The following is a 15,414-nucleotide window of genomic DNA, read 5'->3' on the forward strand; positions in this document are numbered from 1 at the left end:
TTGTTCTGTCACCACAGATCCTGCTAAAGTCCGTCCCCTTCTTTCCTGTAGCTCCCCTTTAGATACTGAAAGGAAACTTCTTTTCCTCCTTCCACAATCTAGTAGAATACTTCTCATTTAAGAATGAAAGTTCAGAATGTAAAAGAAAAAATGAGTCAGATGAACAAGAAGGTGAGTCTCAGTAGCTACTGGTCAAGTCAATTATCTAGAAAAGGGGATTCTTTGGGTTTCAGAGTCCCACTCTTAAGACAGCGTATTTTAAATTAGATGTCATAACGTATAATACACTGTTCTAATACTGAGTTGTTCTTTCTCTCATTTTAATGCAAATTTGCAGTGGCTTTAGTGAAGCAGTTTGTTTTTAAAGCTGAGGGGAGGGGAAAACTACGTATGATACCAAGTTTAGATATAGTTTCTGTATAATCTGTGCTAAACTGGCTATGCAGGAGATTGACTCCCTAAAAGGGATTTGCATCATTTGAAGCAAATTTCATGGAATAAGTTTATTTCTTTTAAACTTATATAACTTATGTATAAGCACTTGAAGGTTCTTAATGGTCTTCAGTACCTTCAGACACAAATTCCATGCTGATCTTTTAGAAAATACTGACGTTTGTGGTTGTAAACTGTAATCTTAGCTTCTAAAAATGGAATAAAAGCTGTTCGTATAAAGTTTTGTTCCTTTAAACGAGTTACTGGAATATTGGTTCAGTTGAAAATACTGCAATGATAAATACCTATTTTTTGGTACATTATGTGCAATTCCTGTTGCTTTCCTCACAGAAAAGGTAAAATGACTTCTGTTGACACACAGAAGTAGGCGGACCCAGGCAAGGGGTTTGATGTGTTCCTGCAAAAAGAATCAGAGAGCGATAAGGGCGAATGGTAAGAGACATCTCTGAGGTGTTACCCAATGAAGTGCTGTGCTGAATGAGGGGTAGTTTTCTTCAAGCCACGTGTTATCTATGTGTGCTAAGATGGCAGTTCCTTAAGGTAAAATGTGGTACTGCTTATGGCGTTTTTTTGGTTTTGTTTTCATGGTAGGAGAGTAAAATTCAAGAATGAAGCAGAGGAAATGAGCTTGAAATAGGAAGGTGTACAATGTAGAACACATAAGAAGTTAACTGTTACTGCTCAGGCCTAGAAAAGATAGCAAAACAGTAACAGAGTACAGTCAGAAACATGGAGAAGTGGCACTGAGGGATGTGGCTCAGTGGGCACCATGGGGTTGGGTTGGCAGTTGGACCAGAAGACCTGAGAGGTCATTTCCAACCATAGTGGTTCTGTGATTGCTATAACTGTGTTATGGTAGAAGATTCAAAGTATAGCTTGAACTCATTTTGTCTGATCTTACACATTAGACAGAAACGGTTCTCAAACACAATGAGCAAATGAATCAGTGATGTTTTTCCTCGCTTTAACCCAAACGGAGAAAACAAGCCTGGATTTGCAGCTTTTCCTGTTTAAAAAAAATCATAATAGTATGCTGGCAGTGTTCTAACTGACCTTCTTACTCCTGGGAATTTCTCTTTGGTGTCTCTCCTTCTGGTGAGTAAAAGCAGTTTTGCATTGTGACTGAAACAAGCCAAGTGGAAGCAGGCTTTTGTTTCTAAGAGTGTAGATTTTCCTACTGCTTTGGTTTTCTGGCTTTAGGAGTGCTTGGATAAGTTCCTTTAATTTTAATTTGCAATTAGAAAAGAAACCTTCCAATGTCTTAAAGATACTAATGGTCTGAAGATAAACCTGCATCGTCTTTGCATGTTTAAAGGTCAGTAGTAGAGGCATAAGCAGAAGATGACTTTTATGGTGATGGATTTTGATTGCAGAATGCTTGTGGACAAACAAAAGTAAATGGGACAAATAGGTCAGAACAGCTGTGGGCCTTGGTGATCTTATTATGGGTTGGTTCACAGCCATTTGATGCATTCCTACTGTGGCTTTTACAGGTATTAGAATTTGCAGCCTAAGGTGATGCTTGGCTCCAGATGTAACTCCTTTTTCAGTAGCTCGCATAGCAATTTAGTATGAACTGAATACTGAAAACCTGGAGACACTTTCCTGTTCTTGAATTAACAAATAAATGTTTTGCTGTATTTCAACAAAAGAAAAAACAGAACACTCACAATTTGTCCTTCAGCTTTTACATCATTTAATATCTTTTCCCCTTTCTCTTACGGAAATTTGGGGGATGAGTTGTATTTATAAATTGGGAAACTTTTAAAACTTTGTTTAGACAACTCCTTATTGCTGCACACTTGCAGAATTGTGTGCTAAGTGCCCTCTGGATTTGTATGCTCAAAATTTTGTTTCAACATAATTGATAAAATTATTTCTTGGAATGTTTTTGTCCAGCCATGGTCTGCTCTTGAAAGTTGTATATGCCTATATTGATTAGAGCTTAAAATAATCTACTATCACAGAATCACAGTTTGGATTGGAAGGGACCTTTAAGATCATGTAGTTCCAACCCCTTGCTGTAGGCAGGGACACCTCCCTCTAGACCAGGTTGCTCACAGCCCCATCCAGCCTGGCCTTGAATGCTTCCAGGTATGCTGTATTAGAGCATAAAAACAAAAAAACCTTCCAAAAGTGGAATAGTTATAAGGCTGTATTTCCTAGAATAACATAAACCATTATTGAATGGTTAGTCTGTCAATCTAGCTGACATTTCATTGAAGTAGTTTAGGAACTCTCATGCAGCATATAGTGCTGTAGTTGCATAACATCTTCCTGAATGCAGCTGGTAACAGTAATTTCAGCCATTCCTTCAGGATCTGCAAGAAGTTGCTTGCTAGCGACTTGTCTGACTCAGGGTGTATCATTCATTAGTTACCTTGGTGCAAGTTATCTTCGTATCTTACAACAATGCCATCCACAAAAGGTTGTGAGTGAGTACTGGATTCTTATTCTTCCTGGAAAAGCATGGGGTTGTTTTGGTTTAAAAATAAATTAAAAAAAAAAAAAGTTGCCTTGGAAGCTACAGTTGATATTTAATTCCCGTATTCCTCAGTTAAAGATCATTCAGTTTTTCTTCCTGTAATAACTGTGCCAGTTTCTTAGGGTGTGGCTTAAAGTCCTTTTCCTTTTGTTTTGCATTAAAGGTAATTATATTTAAGATTTTTGTTTTAATGCAAACACACCTTTGGATCTTGTTCATAAAAAGGAATGAACCACTTTCCTTTCTTCCTACATACTAAACTTACTGACTGAAGCTAGAGCTGAATAGGAATGACTGCCTACATAAGAGTAACCACTAGATGCTGCTTAAACCACAGTTTCTCAGACGTATATGGCTGTAAATGCTTTTTGCACACAATCTGGCACTTACAGTGGATAGCTCTTCCTGTCCAAATGCAATACTGATGCCATCCGCACCACTGAAGCGGTTGTACTTTGGAATATGTTTTAGAAAATATGGAGTGTATTTTGGAAAAAATAGAGATATTAAGAATATTCAAGTTCATTAGGTATAAAGATATACATAATTGGAACTATGTAGTGATTTTTCTGATTGATTTACCTTAAGAAAAAAGCACCCCCATTTTATAGGTGAGGAGGCTGTCCCATAAAAGACAGTGTTAGAATCCTCCAGGACATTCAAATACTGTGGAGACTGAATATCCTTTTCCATTGAGAAAAGAACTGCTCTGGATAAGTTAAAGTCTTAGTCAACGTAAAAAAACATAGGCGTTTAATATATCCGTAGTGTTGGCTGACTTAGCGTCTGAGTCTTAAGATATTCATGTAAATGATTTATTTGTACTGCAGTAAGCAATACAAAGGTGAGAAAAATATACTTTTGACTTGGAAAAATGAGATTTAAGATGTACTCTTTTCCTTTCTTTGAGTCTGACACGCTCCTGATGCACATTTTTCCCCAGTCTGATTCTTTCAGTAAATACACTTGAAATCTTGTAACTTCCTAGTGAAAAGAGAGAGGTCACTTCATCATTTAAAAATTCAAGCTGTCTTGGATTCATAAAGATCTAACTGGTGAAGGGAAAAAGTGTTTTGTCTACTCCATGGGCATTCTTTTCGTTGTATTTATTAATTCTATAAGCAGTAAGGCCACTTCTTAAGAAGAAAGATCCATGGGGAACTACAGGCTGGCAGTCAGCCTCACCTTGATCCCCGGGAAGGTGATAGAGCAGTTAATTCTGGAAAGCATTTCCAGGCATATGAAGGACAAGAAAATCTCCAGTAGTCATCAGCCAGAATTCAGCAAAGGGAGGCTATGCTTGTCCCACCTTCTTGAACCAAGGTTCTGCAGTGAAATGAGCAACCTGACGAATGAGGGAGAGCAGTGGAGATGTCTGCCTGAGCTTCAGTAAGGCCTTTGACTGTCTTCCAAGAGGTCCAAATAGTAAGCTGTTGTTTGGACTGGCTGGACAGGCAGTGAGGAGGACTGAAAACTGACTGAATGTTGAAGCCTGGAGAGATCAGCAGCACAAAATGTTGTTGGAAGCTGTTAGAGGTAATTAACTGTACCTCAGGGGTCAGTGCTGGGACTGATTCTATTTAACATCTTCGTTGATGATCTAGATGATGTGGAAGAGTGTACCCTCAGCAAGTTTGCTAGTGACAAAAAGCTGAGAAGAGTGGCTGACTCACAAGTGAGCTGTACTGTCAGCAGGCTGGAGAGGTGGGCTGGAAAGAGTCTCATGAAGTTCAACAAGATGTGCAGCTATGCAACTGGATAGGCTTAACCCCTGGCACCAGTATGTGCCTGGGGTTACCCAGCTGGAAAGCAGCTCTGCACAGAAAAACTGGAGGGTTCTGGACACCGAGCTGAACATGAACCAGCAGTGACAGCATTGGCAGGGGTTGCCTAGGGAGGCTGTGGGGTCTCCTTGGAGGTTTTCCAAAGCAGCCTAATGTGGCCCTGGGCACCCTGTCTGGGTGTCCCTGCTGGAGAAGGGGTTGGAGCAGGTGACCTCCAGAGGTCCTTTCCAACCATTCTCTGATTCTTTGATTCTGAAACCTAAACAGGGTAAACATATTTTTCTTCATCTAAACTCTTAAAGTACATGCCTTTGTTGGGGGAAAAATGGATAAGTCATGTTTTCATGTTCTCATTTTTCGTTGTGTTCAGTTTAATAGAATTATTTAAAAAAAAAATCACCTGTTAAGGAGTATTGTGTAGTGAAATATTTTAATTAAAAGTCAGTGATTGTTTTATAATCACCAAGATAATTTGCTGAGCTTGTAAAATAAATAGTTTTGCGTGAAGAAGCATTTCTGTAAGTTATTTTGGGAAACCAATTTCAAGTAAACAGAGCAGGGAGCAGTAACTTCCCATCTATTTGTTTCCTGTTAGTCTGTTGCCAGCATGATATATTTAATTTAGAGCATGATAACTTTTTTTTTTTCTCTAAATCAGAAAAAGTCTGTTTGGAAATACTGAAGTACCAAAGAATACTTACCTTGCTGCCCAAATCTTTCCAAGCCCCTTTCCATTAATTTGTATTGTTAATAGCAGTACAAGTTTGGTATGTAGATTGCAGAGCATTAAGAATATATATTGTTTTGTGGTGTTTTCCTTCTTTCCTTAGTCATGTTTCTTATCTTTTATTAAACATGTTTGTTTTAATGTAGAGTTGTTTGTGAAATGTTGATACATGACAGTATATACTTTTTGAACACCATGGTTTAAGAGCATTTAGTGTATTTTCCCTGTCCTTTTAAAAGGTTTTTTTTTTTCCTTTTATTAAGGACATTTTATGATCAGGCCTTGTGTGTTAGTTTAAATGTAGCTTGCTTATTCATCAGAATGATGAGTCAAACCATTTGAAATGGAGTATTTTGGAGCTAATGAATTTTATGTATTCATTTTATTCTATACGTTTAGCCTATACGTCCTATACATAAAAACAAACTCAAAGTACAGGACACTTCCTCTCTTCCTTCTTTGTAGCAGGAGAGTAGAGTCCTGGAGTTCAATGATCATAGAATCATAGAATCACCAAGGTTGGAAAAGACCCACAGGATCACCCAGTCCAACCATCCACCCATCACCAATGGTTCTCACTAAACCATGTCCCTCAACACAACGTCCAAACCTTCCTTGAACACCTCCAGGCTCGGTGACTCCACCACCCCTTCAGAGAAGTAGTATTTCCTAACGTCCAGCCTGAACCTTCCCTGGTGCAGCTTGAAGCCATTCCCTCTACTCCTATCACTAGCCACACGAGAGAAGAGGCTGACTCCCAGCTCACTACAACCTCCCTTCAGGTAGTTATAGAGAGCAATAAGGTCTCCCCTGAGCCTCCTCTTCTCCAGACTGAACAATCCCAGCTCCTTCAGCCGCTCCTCATAAGGCCTGTGCTCCAGACCCCTCACCAGCTTTGTTGCCCTTCTCTGGACACGCTCCAGGGCCTCGATGTCTTTCTTACAGTGAGGGGCCCAGGAAAATGATGAATGCAGTTTCCCTATAGTTGCTTTGGTAGGAAAAGATGCATTTTTTCCCCAAAAAGTGTATCTGCCACAACACAGAGAACCTGTGTGAAAATACAGGCAAGTAGAAGCCACAGAAAAAAAAAAAAAAAAAAAAAAAAAAACAGATAAAATCTTAATCCATTTATAATACTGTCTTACTTGTCATTAAATTGAGTAAGCTAAATGACAGTGGGAAAATTATTAATCCAGATCATTTTGAAAGCAGTAAATAGGAATTTTATGGTGATTCAGAGTGCATTCATAGAGTTGATCTGCTGTCATGATTGCTATCAGGCTGATAACCATTTGATCTACAAAACTGCAGGACAACATGTTTTCCGTACTTGGACTATAGTTGGGAACATAAATACTGATGTATTATTTACTGGATTATCATCAGAGCTTATAAAAACAGTAATTTGTTGAGAAACATCACCGCTATTTTAGTAGAAGGTGAAACATTTTTCTTAATCAATGGGGGATGTCCTTGTCTGTGGCAGGGGGCTGGAACTGGTTGGAAGTTGGAACTTGGTCTTAAAGGTCTCTTCCAACGCAAACCATTCTGATTCTATCTTCAATCTTCTTGACTCTTCTACTGCTGTAAAAGATGCGTGGCTTTGGGTGCTGGAACTAACGAGAGTTGGTGTGGCTCTCTGTGGAAGTGACTTCTGCTCTCCAGTTCCTCATCTCACCCACTGGGCTGACTAAGATCTGTGAATCACAGAGCGGTGCAGCCCATGGTAGTTCTCCAAGAGGCTGGCAGATGTGCAGATCAAGCCGCCACAGGTTAGTGTGTGACTGAGCACAAGTGAGGGAGAGTGGTGAGCAGGGACCCGCTGTAATGAAGGAGGAACAGAGACTTTGGTGTCTCTATGTTTATTTAGTGGGGAGAAGACGCTCTACAGTAGTGGTTCCCAATGTAAATTCTGGAGGCTCATTGGAGGGGAAAGAGGCAACACGGGTGGTAGACCCATGAGGGAGAGAGCACGCTGTTCAAGTTGCTACCTCATTAGCTAGCCTGACATCAATGCAGACTTTCTAATATCCCACTTGTACCTCAGTGGGCTGAACAGTTTTAGCACGTTCTTGAGGTTCCTTCGTGCTGCCCACATGAGGAAGACTGTCAGTCTGGGTTTCCCATCAAGCTAACAGATACTTCTAGTGAGCAATTTAGGGTAAAATAATAATAATAATAATAAAATAGTCCTCTGGATGAGCCTGTTTTGCATTAGTGTGTATGTGTCCCAATTTCTTAACATACAAAGCATTAAGTCCCAGAGTAACTTTTCCAATAGGCCTCAGTTTGACTTATTAAAGTAGAGCTCCAGGTTTAAATTCTGGCCAGAATACGCCAAAGTATAATTCCCCCTGTATTCCTGCAGGAAATCCTTCTTTCTTTTCACTTTTCCAGTCTTTCAAGATGCAATTGCACTCATTGATGCAATTTCCAGGCTTAAAGGCAGAATTCTGTGCCCTGCTGACCCTACATTAAGGCTGTTAAGCAGATCTTAGCAGAAAAGGGAAGGAAAAAGGAAAGGAAAAGAGAAAAACAACTGAATAGCTCTGATTTATGGATATATTGAGAATGCCTCGTTGCCTGTCTTTTTTCTCACCCAAAGCAAAGCTGTTGGAATTGGTGTCATGGCTCCTAGTCCTACATTCTGTTCCTTGTAGGATTCTTTCCTTTTACAGTCAGGATGGCTCTTTCCACTCAGCTCACCTCTGATCAGTCTGTAGCCATCAGTCGGATCAGTCTTTGTTTTGAAACTTACATGGGTGGAACAGGGAGTAGAGAGTAGTTTGGTTTTGAAGTTGTTTTCCTACAAACATCTCCTTTCCACGTATGAACTGGTCATCCAGTGAAAAATCTCCATGTTATTCCATGTAGACAGGGAGGGACTGGGACCTGGTTATTACCTCGTCATCTCCAACAAGCATCGCATTGATGACAGCGTCAACACTTCCAAACACTCCCCAGCTAAGATGTAAATGGATTAGTGCTGTAAGGGCTGATCTCTGAATGCACGGGAGATTTCTTAGATAAAAGAGAAAAGTACACATGTAAAGCCTACCTAAAAACATCAGTACACCTCAAATTAATATTTTACAGTCAGCAGTAGTATTTACCAAGCCCAACCCAATCTCAGAGCTGAAGCACAACAAGAACTTGATAAGATAACCCCAAATTGAGCAAAGAGGACAGGCTAGCCATGCTGGGGAATGTAGTTAAGAGTTCTCGTTTCCTGTATATCCCAAGCATACACTCTCATTGTTAACTCGTAGAATGGAATCATAGTATTGTTGGAGTTGGAGGGGACACTTAAAGGCCATCCAGTCCAACTCCCCTGCAGCCAACAGGGATACCCACAGCTCCATCAGGTGCTCAGAGTTCCATCCAGTCTGACTTTGGATGTCTCCAGGGACAAGGCAGCCACCACCTCTCTGGGCAGCCTGTGCCAGAGCTTCAGCACCTTTATTGTATTATCTTCTTATCTCCACTCTAAATATCTCCTCTTGTAGTTTGCAAGCATTTCCCCTTGTCCTCATACTTCTGTCTTCAGTCGACCTGTTATTGGATATGATTTACTGAACAGTTTTCCTTTGGTGCATTCCTCTTATCTCTGCAAATTCTTCATGATAATATTCTTAACTTCTTTTCAATTGAAAACAAAGAAGTGAGCAACCTTTTGTTGCTGATCTGCAGCTGCTGTGTCTGATGCTGTGGTTCTAAATACCACAAATTCAGCATCACTGTATCAGCTGGTCATGAGCTTGTGTACTTTCAAGCATTTCTGCTTTCTGCTCTGGGATACTAAACATCATATGTGTTTTGCAGTAGTAGCATATTTCCAGCCATCTGTAATTGCCTCCTACTTGCATATGCTTAGTCACTGCATACAAACATACACCTTCTGCTGAACTTTATAATTATGCTCCCTTCTAGTAAAGCTCATTATGCTTTTAGCCGTATGGTATTCTACAAAGCCTCTTTTGACAATAGTAGAGCCCAGTAATCCAGATTTACCACCAAGGAGGCAAGTGGAGATAATTTAACCAGCACATTATTTTAAGTACTTATTTTCTCATGTGATCTGGTGACATTCTGATAGAAGTTTTGTTGTTGTCGTCAATTTTGCCAAGCAATGAAAAAAACAAATGGAAAAAGAAAAGAAGTTAACAGTAGTAGAGCCAAAACATCATCACAGGAATACTTTAAAACAGTGCAACTTAATTACTATTTCACTATCAATTTGTTTGTTTTTCGTAAGTGGATTTTTAGGAGGAAGATTTGCCCACCTCAGAAATGTGAGGCTCATGACTACCCAGGTTTCTTACAGTAGTAATTTTTTGAGTTCATTAGCAAGTCTACTGTCCAAGGAAATCTGCCTCCTCCCAGCCCAGGGAGGTGGTGCAGTCACTGTCCCTGGAGGTGTTCAGGAACCGTGTAGATGTGGTACTGAGGGACGTGGTGAGTGGGCATGGTGGGGGTGGGTTGACTGTTGGACAGGTGACTTTAATGATTCAATGATTCTGTGATACCCAATATTTGATTATTTAGCCACAGCATAGGTTAACGTATTTTGGGAAGTCTGTCTTTCAAGCAGATGGCTTCCTGGGATCTGGACCAGCACTTAGAAGTGGGCATTTTCATCCCGAATCAGGGATAAATCTAATGATAATTAGTTGTATTTGGGAAAAGAGAACATGTATTTCAAACTTGACTAATTTATAACCAAAGATAGTATCCTGAGAGAGGAACCAGGTACTGATAGTAGAAATATTCTATCATCACAGCATTTTGAAAATCCAAGAGTAGGGAGGAATGCCAGACTGCAGACCATCTAAAGGGTTTAAGGATCTTTTCTCCCTCAGAGTTTGTAGCATTTTAAAAAATTAAAAAAAAAAAAAGTTATTTTAAAAAGATTTTTAAAAAAAACAATGCATGACACACTCCTTCCCCTAAATTACTTCTTTATCATTTTCATATTTCACTGTGTAGGAAGAGCAGGACTAGGCAACATAACAGTGGAGGTCTGCGGCCACCTGACCAGGAAGACAAAGTGGATGAGACTTTCTGCTTGGAGCAGATAGGGACAACCCCATCATCTTCGTGAGCACTGGTCCTCATGGGGGACTTCAACCACCCCAGTATCTGTTGGAGGGACAACACAGCAGGGCAGAAGCAATCCAGGAGGTTCATGGTGTGCTTTAATGATCACTTCCTTCTCCAAGTAACAGAGGAGACAATGAAGAGAGGTGCCACGACTGTATCTTGTTCTCATTAGCAAAGAGGGTTTGCTGGGGAACGTGAAGGTCAAAGGCATCCTTAGCTTGCAGTGCACATGACATGGTGGATTTCAAGATCCTTAGGGCAGCAAGGGGAATGGATAGCAAGCTTACAACCCTGACATTCAGGAGAGGAAATTTGACCTTTTGAAAGATCTACTTGGTACAGTCCCATGGGATGAGGTTCTACAGGGAAGAGGGACCCAACAAAGCTGATTCATTTTTAGAGATCACCTCTTCCAACCTCAATAGCAATGAAGCTCAACAAATAGCAAGTCAGGCAAAAATGACAGGAGGCCTGCATGTATGAACAAGGAACTCCTGGCCAAACTCAAACAAAAAAAGGAAGCCTACAGAGGCTGGAAACAAGGACGGATAACCTGGGAGGAAAACTGAGATATTGTCAGAGCATCTAGGGATGAAGATAGGAAAACTAGAGCCAACATGGAATTTAATCTGTGTTAAATCTGTGCTGGGGATGTTAAAGGAGTGAAGAAGAGCTTCTATGAGAATATCAGTGGTAAAAGAAAGATTAAAGAAACTATGGACACTGCTGAATTAAACAGGAAGCCTGATTACCCAGAACGGTGAAAAGGCCAAGGTACTGAATGCCTTCTCTGACTTAGTCTTCACCATATTACTGGCCTTCAGGAATCCCATGGCCCAGAGGCTGGTGTGAAAAGTGGAAGATGTACCCTTGGTGAAAGATGATCCGGTCAGAGAATATCTAAGCAAACTGGGCATTCACAAGTCCATGGGCCCTGATGGATTTGCCCACATGCTGAGGGAGCTGGCATTTGTGGTTGCAAGGCCATTTTCTATAATCTTTGCTCTATTGTGGCAACTGGGAGAAGTGCACAAAGACCAAGGGAAAGCAAATGTCACTCCTATCTTCAAAAATGGCAAGAAGGAGAACCCAAGGGACAGCAGGCTGGTCAGCCTCATCTGACCCCCTGGGAAAGGTGATTCCGTTGTTAATTCTGGACATTTTCAGGTGCATGAAGTACAAGAAAATCTTCAGTAGTGGCCAGAGTAGATTCACCATGAGGAAATCATGCTTGAGCAACCTGATTAGCTTCTATAATTAAATGATCAGCCTGATGGATAAGAAACAGCAGTGGATATTGCCGGACTTCCTGAACTTCAGTAAGGTCTTTGACACTGTCCCTTGTAACATCCTTGTAAAGAAACTGTTGAATTATGGGCTGGATGAGCAATGAGGTGGATCAAAAACTGGCAGAACAGTTGGGTGCAGAGGGTCGTGGTCACTGGTGAAAAATCTAATTGGAGGCCAGTAATGAGCACAGTACTTCAGTGATCAGTACTGGGTTCAGTCCTGTTTAGCATTCTCATTAACAGTCTGGACGATGGTGTAGTGTACACCCTCAGTAAATTCGTGGGTGACATAAAACTGCAGGGAGTAGCTGACTTGTGAGAAGGCCATGCTGCCATCCAGGGGGTCTTGAGCAGACCAGAGGAGGGCTGGCAAGAATCTCATGAGGTTCAATGAGAAATGTACAGAATCCTGCACTGGAGAAGAATAACCCCAGGCACAAGGACATGTGGAGGTAAACAGCTGGAAGGCAGCTCTGTGGAAGAGGACCTGGGGGTCCTGGTGGGCAACAAGTTGAACATTTGCTAGCAATGTGTCCTTGCTGATAAAGAGGCTAATGGTGTCCTAGTCTGCATTAAGCAAAGTATTGCCAGCAGTTTTAGAGATGATCCTTCCACTCTACTCGGCATTAATGAGGGCACACATGGAGTGCTGTATCCAGTCCTGGGCCTCCAGTACAGTAGAGACATGGACATACTGGAAAGAGTCCAACATAGGGCAAGCAAGGTGATCAAGGGATGAGAGTACCTGTTAGAGAGTCTGAGAGAGTTAGATCTGAGAGTTGAGCTTTGGGAAGGCTCAGGGGAGAGAGTGCCTCCATAAGGAGACCTGTGAGCGTGCACAGCTGGGCACAAGGGCAAGGAAGGTATGCTCAGCCTCTCCATCAGCACTGCTAAAATAGATCTGCTTGTTCTTTTGATGAAACCATGCTCACAAGCTCTCCCACTTTACACCAAGCATATGGGGATAATAGTTCTGCACAACAAAAATGTATTACATAAAAAAAGATGGTAAAAAACAAAAGAAATAGGCAATACAAAAGTATCTAAATGGATAGCTGGAGAAAGTTGTAGTTAAGATCCAGATTTTATGTTGATATTTATGTAAAGTGTTGTAATTATGTTGTGACTTGATCAAAGTGCAAGCTTTTCAGAAAGGAAAAGAATAAAACACATTATCTCTGCATTGAGACTGTAGAAATAATTCTTAAGTTGATGAAGAATAAGCACTCCTTATAATGCAAGAATATAATTAGCTAGCTAAAATAATGAGCTCTCTTTTGAAATTATTAAGGGATAAAGCAATTCTAAGGACATAAGAGCATTAAGAGAGAAATAAATGCCATGCAAGACAACACCAGAGAGAATTTCTAGTTATCCTTCTCTAGGTTTGTATTCATGAGTCACACCACTATTAACTTTGTCTGTGGACACACAGTTTTGTTTTTACTTTCACACAGTAAAACTAAAAAGGCACGTGTATAAGGAACAGGGGAAAAGAAGTACATTAAGTACAATTACAGTAATAAAAAATAGGTACCTAGACTTCATCGATATATGGCCTGAGAAACATAGGAAAGAAAACAAACAGATCTCTGTAAATACCTGACCTGGTTCTCCCTTCATTTTAATGGGAAAAAACATTCTCCAAAGCAGAAGGAAAACCCTCAACTTTGACATTTGACATCTGCAATGCATTTGGAGAAGAAAAAGGATTTTCAAAGCTCAGATTAAATCAGACAAGTACACTGATAGCAAAAAGATTAACTGCTACTGATAAAGGTAGGCAGTAAGAGGGATTTTTGACATTTTTGTTACCTTAAAATCTAGCTGAGCTACCTGCTGGCTGCTAAATATTAGAGACATATTGAATCTCTGTTGTATTAAATCTGAAGTATTGGAAGGAAGAACTAGAGATGCTCACACTTTTGGTTTGCTTCTCTTTGTTGTACAGAGGAAGAGGAGGATGCGGGAGGTCGTGTCTCCAAGAAGCCCCTGAGCACAGGGTAGTAGGTGTAGATTGATGGGTGCTATGGAGATGGTATCTTGGGTGGTGGAGGGATCAGATGGTACAAAGGGACTGCAGTAGAAAGAAGAGATGGTGCAGAAGCAATCTTGTGTTTTCCAGAATATCAGCAACTTCATGGCAGTGAGAGTCTGAGAGGGTTACTGACGGTTCTCTGTTCTCTCTCTCTTTTTTGTGTGTGCTCAAATTTCTCAGTGTATATTATACAGCCTCACTCCTCCCATCCTGACTCTCATCCTAGCTTTACTTGACATGAATGTTTGGGAAATTGGGTCCATGGTTCTATTTCCCAATTCAGTTTTCATAAAAGGATTAGTTGGCTCAGCTTTGTCTACTTGTCTAATTACGGCCCTGAATTGTTAGGCTTTGCTACAGGAATGGCTAACATTATACTATGGAGTCTATTATACAGAGCTAAGATTTACATGTTTGAAATATCCTTCTTGGTTTTATTGTCTATGTTAATGTTGGCATCACTTGAAATTTGTCACTTTCTGGTGGTAATGTAAGTGAGAGTATTTTGGGGATCTTGTTTGTGTCCCAGTAAAGAAAGGTATACCAACTTTCATTTCAAGTAAGCTTACCAGGTATTTAAGCTTAATTTGCCTATTGCACAATGGAATTGATGTCATCTTGGATCTCCAGGTTCCAAAACACTGGCATTATTTATATTAATGCAGGTGTATATTGCAAGGAATCCTCGAGTCATAAAGGTTGGAAAAGACCTCTAGGATAATATAGTCCAACCATCAGCTCAGCACCACCATGCCCACTAAACTTCCAGGGACAGTGAACCTTCCACCTCCCTGGGTGGCCTGTTCCAATGCATTATCACTTTTTCTGAGAATAAAATTTCCCCAATATCCAACCTGAAACTGCTGTGGCACAGCTTAAGAACAGCCGTGTTTTTGTATCTTACACTGGTACACTGTGAGAAGATGTAGAAGTCTGACAATAAGGTCAAAAGAAAATGGAGGCACCAGCAGTTTCATCTCATAACTTTTCACTGCCTTGCACCAAAAAATGTGCAGGGTTGATTTATCTTGGGTATTAATATTTTGAGCCCATGCTATTGGTTTACATTACCTGTATCTACCGCAACACCACAAACAGCTCATAGTTCCCATCACTTCAGTGACTACTCTTGGGATATTTGTGTCCCAGGTAAGACAAAGATTTATGTGTTTCCATGGCTCCCGGACTCTTGAAGCTCTCATGTACAACACGGAAAGAAAGTTTATGTCCCACATGAATCTTCAAGAACTGCCCTTTTCTACAGAGTTGAATTTTGCCTCACTGCCAAACTATCAGTTTCTTGTACAGCCAGGTCCTTGTGACAATACTTATAATATCTTTCACATTTTCCTTTTCAAACAGTGTAATAGTTTGATCTCCATGTTCTTCTGGATTGTTGTTCCCTCTGCTGGATTAGCTGTTATCTGCTGAATAAATTGGCCATTTCAGTGCCTCAGACACTCTGCACCACTGGCAACCACAGTGGTTGGCATTGAAGAGAGTGACCTATTAAGCTTTATCCAGATGTTGCTGTCTTG

Source organism: Gallus gallus, chromosome 1 (genome assembly GCF_016699485.2).
Source record: "Gallus gallus isolate bGalGal1 chromosome 1, bGalGal1.mat.broiler.GRCg7b, whole genome shotgun sequence".
NCBI lineage: Eukaryota > Metazoa > Chordata > Aves > Galliformes > Phasianidae > Gallus > Gallus gallus.